The sequence below is a fragment of the Loxodonta africana genome, chromosome 1 (genome assembly GCF_030014295.1).
Source record: "Loxodonta africana isolate mLoxAfr1 chromosome 1, mLoxAfr1.hap2, whole genome shotgun sequence".
NCBI lineage: Eukaryota > Metazoa > Chordata > Mammalia > Proboscidea > Elephantidae > Loxodonta > Loxodonta africana.
The window spans coordinates 205,792,989-205,813,442 of record NC_087342.1 but is presented as its reverse complement, the minus strand read 5'-3'; positions in this window follow the sequence as shown (position 1 = coordinate 205,813,442).

Here is a 20,454-nt window from a genome sequence, read left to right as displayed (position 1 = left end):
CACAGACTCTCTCTCTCTTCAATATAGTACTGAATGTGGATACTTTTATCACTGCTGTTGTTAGGTGCCATCAAGTTGGTTCCAATTCATAGGCCCGGTCCTGGGCCATCCTCACAATCATTGTTATGCTTGAGCCCATTGTTGCTGTCACTGTCTATCCATCTCTTTGAGGGTCTTCCTCTTTTTCACTAACTCTTTACCAAGCATGATGTCTTCTCCAGGGACTGGTCCCTCCTGACAACATGCTCAAAGTATGTGAGATGAAGTCTCACCATCCTTCCCTCTAAAGAGCATTCTGGCTGTATTTCTTCCAAGGCAGATTTGTTTTTATTATTACTACATTATTATTATTAACATGTAGTTACTGTATTATTATGTTTAAGATGTTTTAGTGTATTTGGAAGTATTTCTTAAGTATTTTATATGCTTAGAAATGTAAAAACATAAGTACATAATATATGATATGTGACAAATATTTGACTAACTGATGCTAAATAAGAACCAAATGTACCTGTTTTGACTTACCTACAAATTTGACTTAAAGACAAACTTAGGAATGGATCTTGTTTGTAACCTGGGCACCACCTATAGCTTCAAATACTAAGCTAGGAAGAATGGTTGACTGCCCATCTTCACTCACTCATTTATTGTATGCCTACTGTGTGCAGGCAACGTAGCCATGAACAAAATAGAAATCAGTCTCTGCTCCTGTGGAATTCACTTTACTGGGGAGAGACAGACATTGGGTATAATAAATAAGTTAATTGCATAATGTATGAGGAAGCAATAAATTCCATGTAAAAAAATACAGCAGAGTAAGAAAAGCTAGAATGCTGAGGTGGAAATGTGGGCTGAGGTTTTAAACAGTGGAATCAGTGCAGGCCTGGAATGAGAAAATGAAATTAGAGCATAAACTTGAAGAAAATGAGAGAGTGACTATATGGATGCACAAGGAAAGAAAGCTCCAGGCAGAGGAAACAGTCACTATAAACATAAACACAGTTGATCCTCACTATTTGCAAATTCTGTGTTTGCCAATACACCAATTGCTATAATTTGTTTGTAATCCACAAATCAATCATTGTGGCGCTTGCAGGCATGCACAGAACGGCAAAAAATTTGAGTCTACCAACTGGCACGTTCCAAATGAGAAGACTTTCTGCCTTCTTGTTTCACATTTTTGTGCTTTTTCTTGGTGATTTTGCTGTTTAAAATGGTCCCCAAACGTAGTGCAAAATGCTGTGTAGCATTCCTGAGTGCAAAAAGACTGTGATGTGCCTTACAGAGAAAACATATATGTTAGATAAATGTCATTCAGGCATGAGTTACAGTGCTGTTGGCCATGAGTTCAATGTTAATGAATCAAAATGTGTATCAAATAAGGTGTCTTTAAAAAGAAACACACATAAACCAAGGTTATGTATCGACCAGTCGGCAAAAATATTGTGACCAGAGGCGCACACACACACACACACACACAAAAACCAAATCCGTTGTGTCGAGTTGATTCCGACTCATAGTGACACTATAGGACAGGGTAGAACTGCCCCCATGTGTTTTCCAAGGAGTGCCTGGTGGATTCAAACTGCCGACCTTTTGTTAGCAGCTATAGCTCTTAACCACTACTCCACCAAGCTTTCCACTGAACCATAGCTCTGAGGGGAAGTACAGGGTTTTATGTGTTTACTAATTCAATGTTTGCTGTGATTTTATTGACCGTAACTACCATGAATAATGAGAACCGATCGACTGTACATGGAAATTAATTAAAATAAAGAAATGATTGACTATAAATATTTGTTGTGCGTCATCGAGTCAATGCTGATTCCGAGTGACTCTGTAGGACAGAGTAGAACTGCTCCATAGGGTATCCTAGGCTATAATCTTTACAGGAGAAGATCACCAGGTCTTTTCTCCTATTGAATCACTAGTGGGCTTGAACCACTAACCTTTTGGTTAACAGGTGAGCACTTAACCATTGTGCCATCAGGGCTCCTTCACTATAAATACAAAGAATGAAAAAAAGATGTGGTTGGAGATCACTCTATTCTTTTCCAAAGTTTATTGCTTCCTTTCTGCTTATTTTCTTCGTTCCTTTATTCAATTAATGGGACCTGTATCCCTAACATCTGGAGGGCAGGTTGAACGGTCAGTCATCAGAGAGACAGTCTTACTGTTGGTCATCATGCATGCTCACAGAGTCTAGAAATTTTAGCAAATTATTTCCTTATTTTTCCCATAAAATCACCCATCAGTCTATACAGGGTCCACCTGGAATGAGAGGACCTTAAATGGCATCACTGAATCACGATCTTGGGTCTCCCTCCCTGGGCTCTTTGGTGTTTCTTCCTATTCCTCTGCCAATTCTCAGAATCTTCTGTAGGCAGCCTCAGAGCCCTGAGGTTTTTTGTCAAAGAAATTGAAGTTGTCAAGAGTTTCATTCTTCTTGGATCAGCAATCAATGCCCATGAAAACAGCAGTCAAGAAATCAAATGATGTATTGCATTGGACAAATCTGTGGCAAAAGACATCTTTAAAGTGTTAAAAAGCAAAGATGTCACTTGAGGACTAAGGTGCTCCTTGATCCAAGCCATGGTATTTTCAGCCACCTCATATGCATGCGAAAGCTGGACAATGAAAACAGGGAGACCAAAGTACTTATGTGTTCAAATTGTGTTGTTGAAGAATTTTGAATATACCATGGACTGTTAGAAGAATGAAAAAATCTGTCTTGGAAAAAGTATAGCCAGAATTCTCCTTAAAAGGGAGAATGGAGACTTCCTCTTGATTACTTTGTGCATATCATCAAGAGGGACGAATCCCAAGAGAAATACACCATGCCTGATACAGAGTCGGTGAAAAATGGGGAGACCCTCAATGAGATGTGTTGACACAGTGGCTCAGGAATGGGCTCAAACATAGCAATGATTGTGAGGATGGTGAAAGACCAGGCAATGTTTCGTTCTATTACATATATGGTGACTATGCCTCAATGGCACCTAACAACAACAACAACAGCCTGGAGGAGGGTTTAGATTCTTTATGAACGAAGAACATCTATAAGACCAACCGACTAAGCTCTTGCTGATGAGGCCTTTCATTCCATTAATATTGTTGCATTAACTTTCTAACAAAGACCCTGTCCTTTATTATGTTTAACCAAAGACTTTTTTTACACTAATATAGCGGTAACCGTTAACACCTACGACTGGCAACATTACTATGGATTTTTTCTGTGCTCCTTTTACCAACTATTCTGACAATTTCTCATACATCAGAAGTTTTCATTTAATTTTTTTAGAGGTTTAACATACTCTTCAGTGTAGACTTTGATGAATTTTTAAATATCTATGCACCCATTTAAACACCACCCTGATTGAAATACAGAACATTTCCAGCACACTCTTAAATCTCCTTCCACCTCCAAGATGGCCACTAGCAGCATGGATTGATTTTTACCTGTTCTTCAACTTTATATAAATGGAATTATTTATAGATACTCCCTTGTGTCTGGCTTCTTTCACTTGATATTATGTTTGTGAGATACATTCATATTGTTGCAGTAGCAATAGTTCATTCTTTTTCTTTTCTGTGTAATAGTCCACCTGCATAAATGTACTGCCATTTATTCATTCTACTGCGGGTAGACATTTGGGTGCACTCCAGTTTTTGCCAATTGTGTATAAAACTGCCATAAACATTCTTGTACATGTTGTTTTTTAATTATATGTACTTATTTTCTTAGGCAAATGGGGTGAAACTTTTTCTCTACTGAGTCAGAGAGTAAAATACTTTAGAATTTGCTGGTCATATGCTGTCATAATTACTCAATTATGCCGTTGTAATGTGAAAATAGCCCTAGATGATATGTAAACAAGTGGAGTGGCTGTGTTTCAATAAAACTTCATTTTTAAAGGCAGGATTTGACTCTCAGGCCATAGTTTGATGAACCATGCATGCTCTTAAGTACATACCTAGGACTGGAAATACTGGGTGGTAAGGTAGTTTTTTGTTAAATATGTTTTTTGCCAGTTTTCTAAACTGCTTGTACCAATTTATACTCACACTAGCAATAGATGAGAACTCCACATTTACATCTTAACATTTCCCAAATATTTTTTAAGCTCCTGAAAACATCATATTTTCCTTTCATTTATGCATTACCTGTTTCGTTATTGTTATATGGTCAAATTTGCAAAAGCTGGAACCTGTATAAGGAAAATGCAAACATTTTCTACTAATAGAGAACTACAGAAAAGTACTAAGACTGCAACCTGTCAAAGGCAGAAAACTCACGAGACCTGGAAGAACAAGGCAGCCCCATCAAGATCTGGCTCTCAGAGGTTTTACTGTAAAAGTGAACTATCGATTCTAGCTTTTTCTTCTGTGACAATTTGCTATCACAGTGGCTTACCATGAATGTCTTTAATCCTTGCAAAGGAATACGACAACACTAGTTTCATGCTTTTCTGCCTTTTTAAATTTGTTCTGGGAGAGGAGCACTGTAACAGCAAGTGAGAGCCTGAAGCTGAGCTGTTCCATGACGTCAGTGTTGTTGCTCCTGTCACTCATTTTCCTAATCTGTACAATGGCGCTAATAACATCTGCCCTGGCTATTTCTCTGTTTTTTCTTTTTTTTTTTTTAAATAATGACAAATAAAACAATGAATGAACAAAATTAACGATAGGAAAATTATTATAATATAGTAAGTGGAAAAAAATCCTGTCATTGAACAGCATGTCTAGCTTCACCTAGGGGATTGGAGGTGAGAATGTGTGCTTATAGGTATAAAAAAAAATTCCAGAAGACTATTTCTTAAAATGTTTAGAGCGATGATCAATACTGGTAATTTTACTTCCCATTTGATGTTCTTCAGTGTTTTCCAAAACATACAAAGTCAACACGAATTACCTACAAAGTTGACACGAATTACCTACATTATCAGGAAAAAAGGTTGATCTTCAACGGTGCACAGCATGGTCTGTGGGCTGAGAGGTGCATGTGCTCTGCTGTGTGACCACCTCACTTTCACTGTGTTTCTGCATCCTCTTCTGAATAAACCACAAACTCAATCTAACAACAACAACAGAAGTACAGCGTACAACAAAGTCAGGAATGATAACGACGAACTGCGAGAGGCCTCTAACTCCAGTTTTGAAAAATGTGATATTATTCTTTTAACACTTATGGGCTTTCAAGATATTATTGGGTCCAGGCCCCAACTCATGGCTACCCCATGCACAGTGGAACAAAACTCTACCCGTCCTGCCCCATCCCCATGATTGGTTGCTGATTTGACCATTGGGATCCTTAGGGTGTTCACTGGCTAATTGTCAGAAGTAGATCGCCAGATCCTAGTCTTAGTCGGAAGCTCTGCTGAGACCTGTTCAGCATCATGGCAACACACAAGCCCCCGCTGACACACTGGCGGTGGATGCTCTTGAGTTACGTTGGCCGGGAATCAAACTCAAGTCTTCCACATGGAATTTGAGAATTCTACCTCTGAACCACAGGGCTTAGCAGAGGAAATCATTGAAGAAAAGATGCCTGGAAGAAGGCCACAGACACAGTCTGCTTTGATGGGGACTCTGAGCTGAGCTACTGTCACTCAGATGATATAAAGGAAAGGAAGGTACGAGGAGCCTTGCTGTGGGTGGCAGGGGCCTGTCCTGAAACCAGGTTCTGCAGTGATGTCACAGAGATTGTCAAGAATGCAGAAGGGTCCCAGGCAGCCTAACTCAAATTGAACATCTAAACGCACTTTGAGCGAAAGCGTAAGGGCAAAGCTGTTTGGCTTTCTTTATAAAGTGACTGTTACCTTTTAAATATTTAAAATTTACAAAAGGAAATTGCTACTTTTCTCCTTCAGGCCATGTTATAGGTTACAGACATGTATGAAATATATTTTTGGAAATATAAGCTTCTTTTTTTTTTTAATTTAAAGCAAATACAAACTGTTTCATGGAGAAATGTTGGCAAAGTTCCAGAAACCAGGACAGAACTGAAGGGGGAGGTTGAAAAGAAATGCCTGAAAGAAAACAAACATTAAGTGGGAGCCACCCCAGCACATGGATTCAGCCCCTGCCCAGAGGCACAGGGAAGACGGGTCCAGGTGCCGCATTGAAATGATAGCCCTGGTTGCTGATCCTGTGGGTGGCAGGAAGGAAGAGGAGTGACCATGGCTGTCATCGAAGGACCAGTTTTGTCCTATCGCTGGCACAGAAGTTGGATTCTTAGACGGCTCGACCACTGGAGTGTGTGGTGAAGAAGGGGATTTCCACTTTCAAAAATAGCATGTCTTCAGCTGGGTTTGAGATTGCCTTTTTTGGGAAGTTTGTTATATATAGAAGCTGGTGCTTTTTTTTTATTTTGGGGTTTTGTTTTTTGTTTTTTTCTCCTTCTGGCTTGGCTTTATAAAATCCATCTGCAACATGGCACAAGTCCTCAAAAATTATCTTGGTGTTCAATTTGGAATCAAGATGTTTTCTTAAAACGTGCAAGCAGCCATTGCACTGAAAAAAATACATTCTGATCAAAATGCTGCAAGTGGTGAAGTGAAAGGGGATTCTTCTTCTTCTTTAGGTTTCTTTGTACTTTTCATATTTTCTAGATTGTGGTTCCTACAGAGGAGATGTCTCAGCTCTGGCCAGTGGTTTCTCGGGGCGGCTCTTCTTGTGTAACTGTGCTCACTCAGGTGGCCCTATTCTGGAAGTCCTGAAGTTTCCACATGGAACCATCCGACTAGAGGAATCTCTGCTCAAGTGATTTAGAATATCAGTTATGTTGTTCTGTTGTTGTGTGTGCTCCAGTCGATTCTAATGCAGAACGACCCTGTAAGACAGAATAGAACTGCCCCACAGGGTTCCCTAGGCTGTAATCTTTATGGGAGGGAATCACCAGGTCTTTTCTCCCCAGGAGCCGCTGGTGGGTTCCAATTGCCGACCTTTTGGTTAGCAGCCGAGTGTCTTAGCTATTGCACTACCAGGGGTCCTTCTATCAGTTATACATAATGCAATAAACTCCACAATGGGCATTTTTTTTTTTTTTTAAGTTTTCTTCTCCCTTCCCTCAAAAAATAAGTCCCCTTTAAAATGCAGCAGTCCCCATGAGGGAAACTCAGTTTTCAAATCCTGGCTGGCATGGAGGCTAAGGGGATCGCTCACTCATATTCCTGCAGGAGTTAGTGGGTGCGTTCCACCACACAACGCACTGCAAGGTATGGAGCGAAGAGATCATCTATAGTCATGGATATGATTTTGGATTTGTGGAATCACATGGTCTGCTCAATCCAGTTTCTGATCGTTCTATCTACCCTCTCTGAAAATGATTTTCTGTTCAATTTTAATGGTTGGCTCCTCTCAGTAGCCCTAAGCTGCAGCTGAGGGGATCAGACAAGGAAAAGCAGGAAAGCTCCTTCTTGAATACTGAGGTCCCACAAAAGACTCTTAGAGACTGATTTTTGCCTCCAATTGAAAAGTGGAATGAAAATAAAGACGTGGTTATAATTTTGTATCAACTGTTTTAAAATGCCTCTTTTACCTGAGTACCAGCAACTTGAAATGACCAATTATTTCTATTTTGGTAAAAATATTTCCCTATTTCTATGAACTATTTTATAACAAAGCTTTCTATTGTATTTTTTCCCCCGCTGTACTAATCATTTGCCAGAATAAGCAGGAAATTCCCTAGCGGGCAGCTGCTCTGGGTAGACCTCAGTCTACATTTCCTGGTAGATGAAATTTGGGAACCATTCGCAGCAATGCAACAAAGGAACCAACTTCTACTGAGAGCTTGGCCATTTAGGCCTACTCTGAGGTCCTACACTCCTCCCACCTCATGGCAACTTTCATCTGTCACATCCCCTTCCAGGGCACATTCCAAGGTGTTGACCAACTGATCGACTAAGGAGCTGCTGGGAGTGAGCAAAAAGGATTCTCAAGAACTTAGGAGCATTTTTTTTTTTTTAAATGTGCTTTAGGTGAAAGTTTACAAATCAAGTCAGTCTTTCATATAAAAATTTATATACACCTTGCTATATACTCCTAGCTGCTCTCCCCTTAATGAGACAGCACACTCCTTCTCTCCACCCTGTATTCCCCATGTCCATTCAACCAAGTCCTGTCCTCCTCTGGCATCTCATCTTACCCCTAAACAGGAGCTCCCCACATAGTCTCACATGTCTACTTGAGCCAAGAAGCTCACTCTTCACCAGTACCATTTTCAGTCTTATAGTCCAGTCCAATCCTTGCCTGAAAGGTTGGCCTCAGAAATGTTTCCTGTCTTGGGCTAACAGAGAGTCTGCAGACCATGACCTCCAGAGTCCCTCCAGTCTCACTCAGACCATTAAGTCTGGCCTTTTTACGAGAATTTGAGATCTGCATCCCACTGTTCTGCTCTGTCAGGGATTCACTTTGTGTTCCCTTTCAGGGCAGTCATCGGTGGTAGCCGGGCATCATCTAGTTCTTCCAGTCTGTCTAATGGAGTCTCTGGTTTATGTGGCCCTTTCTGTCTCTTGGGGTCATCTTTACCTTTTGTCTTTGGTGTTCTTCATTCCTTAGGAGCGTTTTTATAAAGCCTTATGGGGTCCCTGTGCGGTGTAAAGGGTTAACATGCTTGGCTGCTAACAGAAAGGTTGGAGGTTTGAGTCTACCAGAAGCACTTTGGAAGAAAGGCCTGGTGATCGACTTCCAAAAAATAAGCTATTGAAAACTCTGTGGAGTGCAGTTCCAATCTGATGCGCATGGGGGTGCCGGGAGTCAGAATCGACTTAATGGATATCGGGCATAAGTTCGCCCCTTGTTGTTGACTCTAATGGCTGTAACTGCAGCTCACACAGGGAGGAGAACTGGCTCCGGTGGGTCAGGATAAACAGATGCTTTGGGCTGTTAAGGGACTCCTCCATGCAAAGCTGGCCCTATTCTAGTGATGGTGACCAGCACCCAGAAGTATATAAAAGCAAATGAGAATTAAAAAGCTCTGAGGCAATTCTTTATCTGAAGTTGGACTTTTTTTTTTTTTTTCCTCAGCTTAACAACTTTATTGTGAGCCAGGTGAGTATTGTTTTCCTTTGTTTTGTCAGAGTGCTACCTACAATATCAGCAAAACCCCTTACCCATCAAACCAGTGCTGTCGAGCCATAGAAATGATTAACGACTATTTTGGGGAATAAGGGACAAAAGGGCTTGGAGGTGAGGAAATGGAGCAGTCTTGGGAAGGAAGCACACACACTGGAAGGAGGTGGGGATACACCCTGTGGACAGGACAATTATGGGAAAACTCAGTACTGCACAAAATAAGCCAGGGTCTGGTGGAAAGACAAATAATGGCCAAGTAGCCGAAAAGGCTCTCACTCTGGCATCACCAGCATGTAGACTTTGGCAAGTCACATTGCCTTCCAGGACTCAGTTTCCCATTTGTAAATTGAAGAATTAAATGCTTCGGATTAAATGTTTTATCTCTAAGGCCCTTTCCAGCTTTAAATTTCTGCAAGATGAATTGCCGTGAAGCTTCTATTTTAACATAAACTTCCCAAAGAGAAAAGGCAGAGGGTGGGGCAAGAGTTGAATCACTTAGCTGCTAACCAAAATGTTGGTGGTTTGAGTTTACCAAGAGGAACCTCGGAAGAAAGGCCTGGAGATCTACTTCTGAAAAATTAGCCATTGAAAACCTTATGGAACATAGCTCTGTTCTGACACAAATGGGATCGCCAGGAGTCAGAATCGACTCGAGGTGAGTATTGACTGAAATTGATGAATGACAAGTCGAAAGAAAAGACTTATTGTGTGAAGAGCAGTATAGGGGGGTGGGGAAGGGGGGGCTCTGGTTCCAGTTTCTGCTCTCCCATGTGTCATCTTTGGCTGTCATAGTACCCCTCAGAAAACAATTTTCTTCTAAAATCAGGGTAATACCAGGGCCTACTTTATTGGCGGTACCTGTGGAGATTTTAAGGATAACATAACATAATGAATGTGAAGATCTTGGCTCAGCGCCTAGCATATGGCTGAAAAGTGGTGGCTGCTGCTTAGAAGCAGATGAGGATGGAGTCACAGGTGAGGGAAGAAGGGCACATTGAAGGACTTTTGAGGACACAGTGACTTAGGGAAACCCCCACCAGGAGTAGGCACTCCACCCAGACAAGGAAGCAGTCAGGAGAAATCGAGATACCTGATGAAGAGGACGTATCAGAAGTACAACCCCAAGGCCAGAGTCTACTGGGTCACACTGGAGCCTGAGGTAAAAGTCAATAATACTCATCCTACCTTTATTTAAAATTTTGACATTTTGTTTATCATGGATTTTTTAAAAATTTATTTTGATTGCATTTAAATATGGCCTTAATTACTGAGGTTTTAGCCACCTTCTTAAATTTTGTGACTGAAGTGAGTGCCTCACTTTCCTCATCCTAGTCTCCACCATGCCGATTGCTGCCGAGTCAATTCCATCTCATGGCAACCCAATACATGTCAGAGTAGGACTGTGCCCCATAGGGTTTCTGATGGTTGATTTTTTGAAGTAGACCATCTGACCTTTCATCTGAAGCACTTCTGGCTTCCTCAAAGCAAGGTCGAAGACTTGTTTGGTTCTAAAAGTCAATCTCAAGGAAAATATATATATATATTTGATATAGATGGCTCAGACCTATCAAATAATTAAAATAATTGCAGCAACTGGAAGAGAAGCACACGTGTCTTTTTTCTACTATGGAAGGAAATCAGTAAATAAGAAAATCATTGTCTCCCCTGTTCCACCCCTCACTTATCATAAGAATATAATCTGGTTCCCTTAGAGCTGTGGAAGAAAACCAGCCAGAGCACTGTCATCATGAGGCTTTATTCTAGAATGCGAAGCGTGAGAAGACACTAAAGGGCCATTCTAACTTTAAGAAGGAAAGTGAAATTTTTAGGGGGCTGGAACAGGTAGGCAGAAGTTCAGCTAGTTTCAGGACTAGGGTGTTTCTCTGAAGAAGAAGGACAGGTAAAGACCATATGAATGATGTCCAGCCCTCAAGGGTCCCTCACAGACCTGCTCTGGGCATCTGCAGGCCTCGGGGAGATGAGACAAAATTTTCAGAGACTCTGATTTCTACCATGCAACTGGTGGTCTCCGGGGTATGTGTGTAGGAGGAGGGGAGGTAGATAGTTTAAAGTCTCTTAGGAAGTTCTGATGTCCCTTGGGCTCTTACCTGTTCACAGCTAATAGGACATGCTGAACAGGCAGCAAACTCACTTACCAGTGCTTACTTCCAGGGAACTACTTACAAGGGTCCTGCCCTTGAGGAGCTTATGCTACAAACTCCTGGGCACCTAAGTGACTATAATACAATGTAAGCAGTGCTTTGCTATCTACATCACCTCGTATGGCATGGAAAGTGTTTCGTTGTGAAAAGGTTGCACACCTATTGCCTAGTTTTTGTTTTCACGATGGCACCATGTGTAGGGCAACTTTTATCCATTTATTTTATTGACGAAAAGACTAATCTACAGAGTGGTTAAGTGACTTGCCCCATATCACACAGCCAGTTAATGAGATGATTGGAAGCTGAATTTCCTAGGTCGCATAGCGGAAGAGTTTACAGCTATGGATCCCTCTGACCCCATAAGAGCTCTTTTTCTTGCAAACTTCACCATGGTGCTTTTGTTGCCAAGGTTGGCAGGTCTCCCCAAAGCAGGCTGGGAAAAGGCCAATAACCTGAGTCCACCAGCCAGTTCTCAGGGGCCAGACTGCTTGGGTGGTACAAATGGTTAACAAACTCAGCTGCCAACTCAAAGACTGATAGTTCTAGTCCACCCAAAGTTACCTTGGAAGAAAGGCCTGGTGACCTAATTCCAAAAAAAACAGCCATTGAAAACCCTGTGGAGCATAGTTCTCCTCTGACACACAGGAGGTTGCCATGAGTCATAATCAACTCAATGGCAACTGATTTTTTTAGAGACCGCCACAACTTTCTTTCACCCCTTCCTACTTATCTTCATCCCAGAAAAGAATTGACAAAGTTGAATTTTACCTGAGTCCCGTGATCCTTGAAAACACCCCCTCCCCTTATCAGTTCCTGAAAATGGCTTATTGCAAAGACTCACCCTTCCTCATATAACTTAGACAAAACTTACTGATGTCCCCCTTGTTTACCTATGCCAAGGCCAGACATAAAAAAAAAAAAAAAATAGACCCTCCAAATTCCCATTCTTTGCCTCGTAAATGATTAGCTGAACTACTTGAACTCACCAATCAGCTGGAACAAACTGCTTGTTAACCAAACTTTGGTTAGTCTCCTCTCCTCCTCCCAGGGCCCACACCTGAGCGAGAATACAGCCCCTCCTGGAGAATAGGCTGGGCTCGGTGTAAAACATTCTCCGATCTACTATCCGATCACACAATCCTTTCATCCCACTTGGCACCTGGCTTGCTCTAGCTTTGTTCACTCCTCTGTTGTTGTTGTTGTTGTTGGGTGTAGGCAAGTCAATTAGACTCATAGCGACCCCATGTGGCAGAGTAGAACTGCCCAGTGGGGTTTTTGTTTAGCTATAATCTTTATAGAAACAGATCATCAGGTCTTTCTTTGGCAGAGCCACTGGGTGGATTCAAACTGTCAACCCCTCGGTTAGCAGCTGCACACTTAACCATTGTGCCACTAGGGCTCCTCTTCTATAAAAGGAAAATAATTTTTCTCTAACCCAAGGGTCTAACTCAAGAGACACTTGCTGATCTTATGGTCAGAACATACTCCCTATTGCAAAAGTCCCTTTTCCCTCATTGCAATATCCTTTTAAATAAAGTCAATGCTTATTAAGTCCAGATATGCTTTTTATTTGAGAGTATAAACATCTAAGGTATCCCACCACGGGCCACCAGGTAAATTTCTGATTAGCCTCTGTGGTCTAATCCTGGTTCTTTCTCTGTTGGAGGGAAAATACAGTGGAGGAAAATCCCCAGTGTGACCCAGAGAGTATTCAAATATAATCATCAAATCATAAAATGTATCATTTTGATGCCAGTGATATCATCGTTGTTAACATCCTCATCATCAGTAAGTGCTGAAATTACAAGGGAAAATATAGACCCTCTGTCTTCGGGGAACTTCCTATAAAGCATGGGAGATAGACTCAGAAACAGGCAGTCCCTACTCTGTGATCCCTAATGGGGGATCAGATCCCTCATTAGATTGAGGCAACACTGGCAGGGCTCATTCTGGGAGGAGTTTCATTATACATTGGTGAATCCTATTTAATGTTTTAGATTATGCTAGGGGCTACAGTCTCTGTTCTGTGGCCGGGATTAACCACAGAAATATGTAATCAAATAAGAAATTCAGCAACAATTTTGACTTTACTTACATTCCTGGGGCAGTGCTCTAGTCTGCTTTATAATTGTGATACCACCAATTGCTGTCCACTCTGACTCATGGTGAGCCCACGTGTGTCAGGGTAGGACTATGTTCCATAGGGTTTCTAATGGCTGGTTTTTCAGAAGTAGGTCACCAAGCCTTTCCTCCCAGGTGCATTTGTGTGGACTAGAACCTCCAACCTTTCAGTTAGCATCTAAGCAATAGCCATTTGCACCACCCAAACAGCATTTACTGAGCACCTACTGTATATCTGGTATTCAGGGCACCAGAGTGATTTCAGTGAACAAAACAGAAAAATAGGGTTTATATTCTAATGCTGCGTGTTGCATATGATTTTCAAACGATGTATGTTTCCCCAGAGCAATGGTTTTCAACTCTGCTCATTAGAATCCCTGGGGGACCTTTTAAAAAATTCCAAAGCCTGGCCCAACCCAGACCAAATTTAGAATCTACCTCTGGGTGTTTTATAATTTTTTTTTAAGTTCCCCAGGTGATTTTCATCTGCAAGGAAGGCTGAAAGCCACTGCCCGAGAAATTCTAATGGACTTCCCTTGGAAGGCGTGCCATCCCTCCTCCACCTCCCACTGGCCTTCTGAGTCACTTCTATCATTCACAGATGAGGAAGCCCCAACTCAAAGGCTCACAGCAATATGTCCAAGGCAAGTGGGCACACCTAGAGAGTCACAGGGCCAGGTCTTGAACCTGGTTCTTCTGATTTGTTTTTTTATGGAATGGTTTTTTGTTTGTTTGTTTTTTAAATCGTGGTAATACATATGTAATAAAACATTTACCATTTCAACCATTTTCATGGGTACAACTCAGTGACATTAAGTTCATCATGTTGTGTAACCATCACTATTAGTTTCCAGGAACTAACTGATTAACAGGAACTCTGTGTCCTTTAAGTGGTAACTCCCCTTTCCCCCTCTCAACTGCCCCTGTTGTTGCGGTGTGCTGCCAAGTCGATTCCAACTCATAGCAACCCTATGTAAAACAGAATGAAACATCACATAGTCCTGCACTGTCTTCACAATTGTTCCTATGTTGGAGCCCATTGTTGCATTCACTGTGACAACCCATCTCTTTGAGGGTCTTCCTCTTTTCTGGCTCATGGTGACCCTACAGGGCAAAGTAGAACTGCCCCGTAGGATTTCCTAGGCTGTAATCTTTATAGGGGAAACCATGGTGGTGTAGTGGTTAAGAGCTATACCTGCTAACCAAAAGGTTGGCAGTTCAAAAACACCAGGCGCTCCTTGGAAATTATGGGGAAGTTCTACTCTGTCCCATAGGGTTGCTATGAGTTGGAATAGACTCAGCGGCAGTGGGTTAATCTTTGTGGGAGCAGATCACCAGGTCTTTTCTCCTGCAGAGCTACTGGTGGGTTCAAACTGCCACCTTCTTGGTTAGCAGCTGAGCGCTTGCCCCTGTCAACCACTAATAAACTTTGATCTCTATGTATTCCCCATTCTAGATATTTCACGTAAGTGGGATCATACAATCTTTGTCGTTTTATGTATGGGTCTTCTGATTTTAAGTCTAGTGCGTTTTGCTGTATATGGAGCTGCCTCTAATGCCCATGTGTTAAAAGAGTTGAGAAAGCAGTTAATGTTGTCACTGCTTACAGCAGAGAAGGTGCAGCTCCCCAGGGAAGTAAGGAGACTGTCTGCAAGCCACCTGGTCACTCCCAGTCACACCCTTAAGACTTCAGCACCTGATCTGGTCTTCATCATTCTAAGAAATGTAAACATCCAGAACCCAGTCAACTTATGGACTCCATCCTATGATCTCTTCATCGGCAACACCTTTCTCCTGCAGCCCATCCATCCACTCCCATTACCACCCCAAGGACGCCACCTCTATTGTCCAAAACCCCTGAGAATTATTTTAAGGATTTGACTCATGCGATTGTGGGAGCTGGTAAACCTGGCAAATCTAAAGTCTGTAGATTCAGGCTACAGGCTGGCAACTCTTGCAGTTTTGGGTCTTAAAATCTATAAGAGAGGCTACTGGCTACAGTTCCTGTGGGCTTGTGTCCCAGAATCTATGGTCAGGTGTCAGGAAGAATGAAGAGTGAGGGAGCTCTGGCAAAATGAATGTCTGTTTATAGTCTGGAGGCAGAATACACCCTAGGGAAAACTCCCTTTATTCTCTTAAGGCTTTCAACTGATTGGAGGCACACCCATATTATGGAGGGTAATCTGGGGTCATCATGAGTAGAAATCAACTGGATAGCACCTAACAACAATTTAATTATATGCAACTACTTCATAACAGAGTCTAGACTAATGTTTAACTAAACAGTGGGACACCATAGCCTACCAAGTTGACACAAGAAATTAACCTTCACAACTCCCTTCTCCAAGCAGAAAATCTTATCCCTTCAACCCATGGACTTCAGATCCATCACTGAAACATACTCCAGAGTCATCAGCCTCAAGCCAACCACCCATTCACTGACTCCATTCTTTTCTCTCTCAGCACCTTCCTCTTTCTTTTCCCTTCATGTCTAGCTTAGATCCATCGTTATCATTGTGAAGCAAATATTCGTAACTGCCACACCTACTTCTCCAAACACTTTTTCTTTTGAACACCAGCTCTCGCCCTGTTGTTATCAATGCCATCCTTTAGGTCTTCGTTTAATTACTTACTTTAAGAGGTCCTCCCCAGTCCTCAGTCTAAAGGAGGCACCCTCTCATTACACCATTCCTTCCCAATCTTTATCATAAGTTGTATATTTCTACATATACTGGTGTGATCCATCACTTTAATGTCTGTTTCCCAGGCATAAGCATGGGGTTCTCAGTTTTGATTATTGTTGTATCCTCAGCTATTGGCACACCTTCTGGCACATAACAGGTACTTTGTAAGTACGTGAATGAGTGATTGATTGACTAATTTCACAAAGTCATCACAGGATTATTAGGTGATAAAACCACAACTCTCCCATTCTGGTTATGGTTTGACCTCTGAGATGATTGTGCACCACAATTAAAATTTACACTTGAACACTGTAAGGTGCTCATCTGCATGTGCCCTGTTGCACAGACCCCCACTGGAGGCAGAAGTTCCCCAGCAGTGAATCCTAAAGTCCTGCCATTAAGGATCAATCTTCTGTAAGACAGTACCAAGAAGTTGTCCATGCGGATAGGTTATAGGCCTCAGAAGCCATAATGCATCACAAGGCAGGGATGAAAGGAACATTTTAAGCTATTCCTTGGCTCCACTGTCAGCCTCAGAGATGACAGTCCTCAGCACCTTCAATTTTTCTTTGTTGTCGTTAGGTGCTGCCAAGTTGGTTCCAATTCATAGGGACCCTATGTACAACAGAACGAAACACTGCCTGGTTGTTTGCCATCCTCACAATTGTTGCTACGTTTCAGCCCATTGTTGCAGCCACTATGTCAATCCATGTTGTCGAGGGTCTTTCTCTGTTTCTCTGACTTCCTACCTTACGAAGCATGATATCCTTTTCCAGGGACTGGTCCCTCCTTATAACATGTCCAAAATACACGAGACAAAGTCTCGCCATCCTTGCTTCCAAGGAGCACTCTGGCTGTACCTCCAAGACAGACTTGTTTGTTCTGGCAGTTCACAGTATATTCAATGTTCTTTGCCATCACCATAATTCAAAAGCATCAATTCTTCCCTACCTTCTTTACTCATTGTCCAGCTTTCATACGCATATGAGGAGATGTAAATATTATGGTTTGGGTCAAAGGCATCTTTGCTTTTCAACACTTTAAAGAGGTCTTTTGCAGCAGATTTGCCCAAATGCAATATGTCATTTGATTTCTTGACTGCTGCTTCCATGGGCCCTGATTGTGGATCCAAGTAAAATGAAATCCTTGACAACTTCAATATTTTCTCTATTTATCATGATGCTGCTTATTGGTCCAGTTGTGAAGATTTTTATTTTCTTCATGTTAAGGTGTAATCCATCCTGAAGGCTGTAGTCTTTGATCTTCCGCAGTGCTTCAAAGTCTATTCAATGGATTAAATGGATCTTCTTAAACTAAATTTGAAATTTTATTCACATACAATGATTGTTACTTAAAACTTTTTTACTTCTGAAAATATTCAACTTCTCTCTAAAAAGGCACTCTTCTGGCAGAGCTTGCCAGTGTTCATGTTGTTGTTGTTGTCGTTGTTGGGGGCCTTCATGTGAGTTATTATGAAAACCATTTTTCCCATAGGAGGTTGTTTTGGATCCCTCAGAAATCTCAAACTTCTGTTGCTTCTTTGAGTATTACTTAATCTCTGACTGAGAAGAATGAGCTAGAGACCTAAGGAATGGGATAAGACGTCCATTGCCTTAATTGGTTCATTTATTAAGACAAAGGGGAGGGTGACTATAATAGTTTTATAGAGAGTAAGGTACATGATTTTGGAAAGTTTGAGGCAATGGTCATCCAAAGTGACTTGGGAAGAAAGGCTTCCTTTATTCTCTGCTTGGTATTCTCATCGGGAACAGGGCATGACATCTTCTTCTGTTATTCACCAGGCATCCAGATGGAGCACACTATTGGGTGACCTTCCATAACCACTGTTTTCACATAGCCTATGTAATTTTGGCTTCCAAACCCAAACTAATATTGATGCTGGAGCCTTATTGCGAGAGATTTGATTAAGAAAAACTGGAGTGGAAGTAGAACATCTGTAGTATTAAAAAGCCCCACAGGTGATCCTGATGCTGGGCAGAGTTGGCCACTTTCTGCCGTCATGGAAATCTCTGAGGAGAAATTCTGCAGTGATTTAGATGACCAATGATATGTATTTATTCAGTGTAAGAATTATCTAGGCCCTGAACTTTAGAAAGCCCAACACAAACAAAACCAAATACATACAAAAAATAAATTTATAGAGGTACACATGGATGCCTCTGTTGCTTGGGATTTACTGCTCTGTGCTGGCCTAGTACTTAACCTTCCAGTTGCCGTTGAGTTGATTCCAACTCATGGCAACCCCACGTATGTCAGAGTAGAACTGTGTTCTACAGGGTTTTTGTTGTTCTTAGGTGCTGTCGTGTTAGTTCTGACTCAAAGCAACCCTATGTACAACAGAATGAATCACTGCCCATTCCTGCACCATCCTCATGATCGTTATTTTGCCTAAGCCCGTTGTTGTAGCTACTGTGTCAATCCATCTCATTGACAGCTTTCTTCTTTTTCACTGACTCTATTCCTTACCAAGCATGATGTCCTTCTCCAGGGACTGGTTCCTCCTTGTAACATGTCCAAAGTATGTGAGACAAAGTCTCGCCATCCTTGCTTCTAAGGAGAATTCTGGCTGTCCTTCTTCCAAGACAGATTTGTTTGTTCTTTTGGCAGTCCATGTATAGCCAATGTTCTTTGCCAACACCATAATTCAAAGACATCAATTCTTCTATGGACAGGGTTTTTAGTAGTTGATTATGTGGAAATAGATAACCAGATTTTTCTTCCCAGATGCTTCTGGATAGACTCAAACCTCCAAGGCCTTAACCTCTTAACCATTTTCATTCCCAGGAGACAAATCAATTAACATGTCAAATCCTTCCTCTCAGGTAACGTAAGTTCAATTGATTCTTCCATAATGAATCATTTTATTACGTAATTTTGAAAATTTTAGAAGAAAAAATAACTTGTTTTGAAACAATATGTAAAGAACAACGCTAATTGTGATGGTTAATGTTATGTGTCAACTTGGCTATGCTCTGATTCTCAGAGGTTTGGCAGACATTTGACGAATTGCTCTTTCATAATGTAATATAATGTAATCACTTCCATGATGAGATCCAATATAATACAATCCCCTCCATGATGTGATCTGCTATGAGCAGCCAATCAGTTGAAAAGCGAGTTTTCTTGGGACTGTGGCCTGCCTCCAGTATATAAATGGATGTTCCAGCAAGGCTGACTCTTGCTCATTCTGGATCCTGCATCTGACTTGTCATCATCTGACCTCTGATTCTTGAGCGGTGAGCCAGCAGTTTGCTGCCTGACCTGCAGATTATGGGATTCTTCAGCCCCTGCAACCACTTGAGTCAGGAGAAGCCTCCAGCCTGTTGCCTGACCTACGAATTTTGCAACTTGCCAGACTCTACAACTGCATGAGCCATTTCCTTGAATTAAATCTCTCTATGTTTACATATGTATATGTTTCCTGGTTTTATTCCTCTAGAGAACCTGACCTAAGACACTAATTTAAAATTTATTTACATTTACTTTAATTTACAGTCCTATTTTTTTTTAGTGACTAAGTGTTCAAATTTTCTACAATTTGAATACAATTACATTTGCTTTAGTTCTTTAGATAATTACAACAATAGGCATAAATTCTCAATTGTTAGCAACATAGTTATTGATTTTGCTGAAATGAAAGCCAAAAAGTAAATTTTATGGTATAAATATATAATTACTTATGATTTATGTGTGTTTTTATCTTAGTACTCATCCAAAATTTGAACTGAGCACTGAGAACACTCAGACATACAAAATTAAAGTTAAATTTGTTGTCTTTGTCATTTTGCTGTCTTTATACCATAACTTTGTACACATTTTTCAGTTTTGTCATTTTGAAGGTATATTTGTCAATGGAGGTGGACAGAATCTCCTTAGCTATTTCTTTGTTAGCTTGACTTATGGTTTTGAAAGTTAGACAGACAGGATGTGGGATTTCATTGATAGTCTGGCCCAGGCCCTGCAGTGTTAGGGGTCAGTTTGCAGGGCAGCAGAGCAGCCCAGAGTCTTGGATTGACCCCACTGAGCCCCATCTCACACATGCTTCTCTTCACCCTCCACCCATCATCTCCCTCTCCCTCCCCAAAGAAGCTAGAGTATCTTTTGGCTATGCTAAGTAATTTTGGTGAAAAACGAATGATTCATTTGAAGTTCATTATTAGAAGACCAGTTTTTCCTTTGATAAGAAACAGTGAGAAATGGACTGGGGAAGCACTAACCTGTTCAGGCTGTTAGTCTTTATCGAAACATGAATTCCCCTGGATTGAGGCCTACTGCCGAAATCCCTCATTTTTTACATAAACAAACAAATAAATAAAAAATTTTGGCTGCTACCTAATAAAAACATGCAGGCAAATCAAGTTTACCATGTACCCTGGAAACTCCCAGATTTC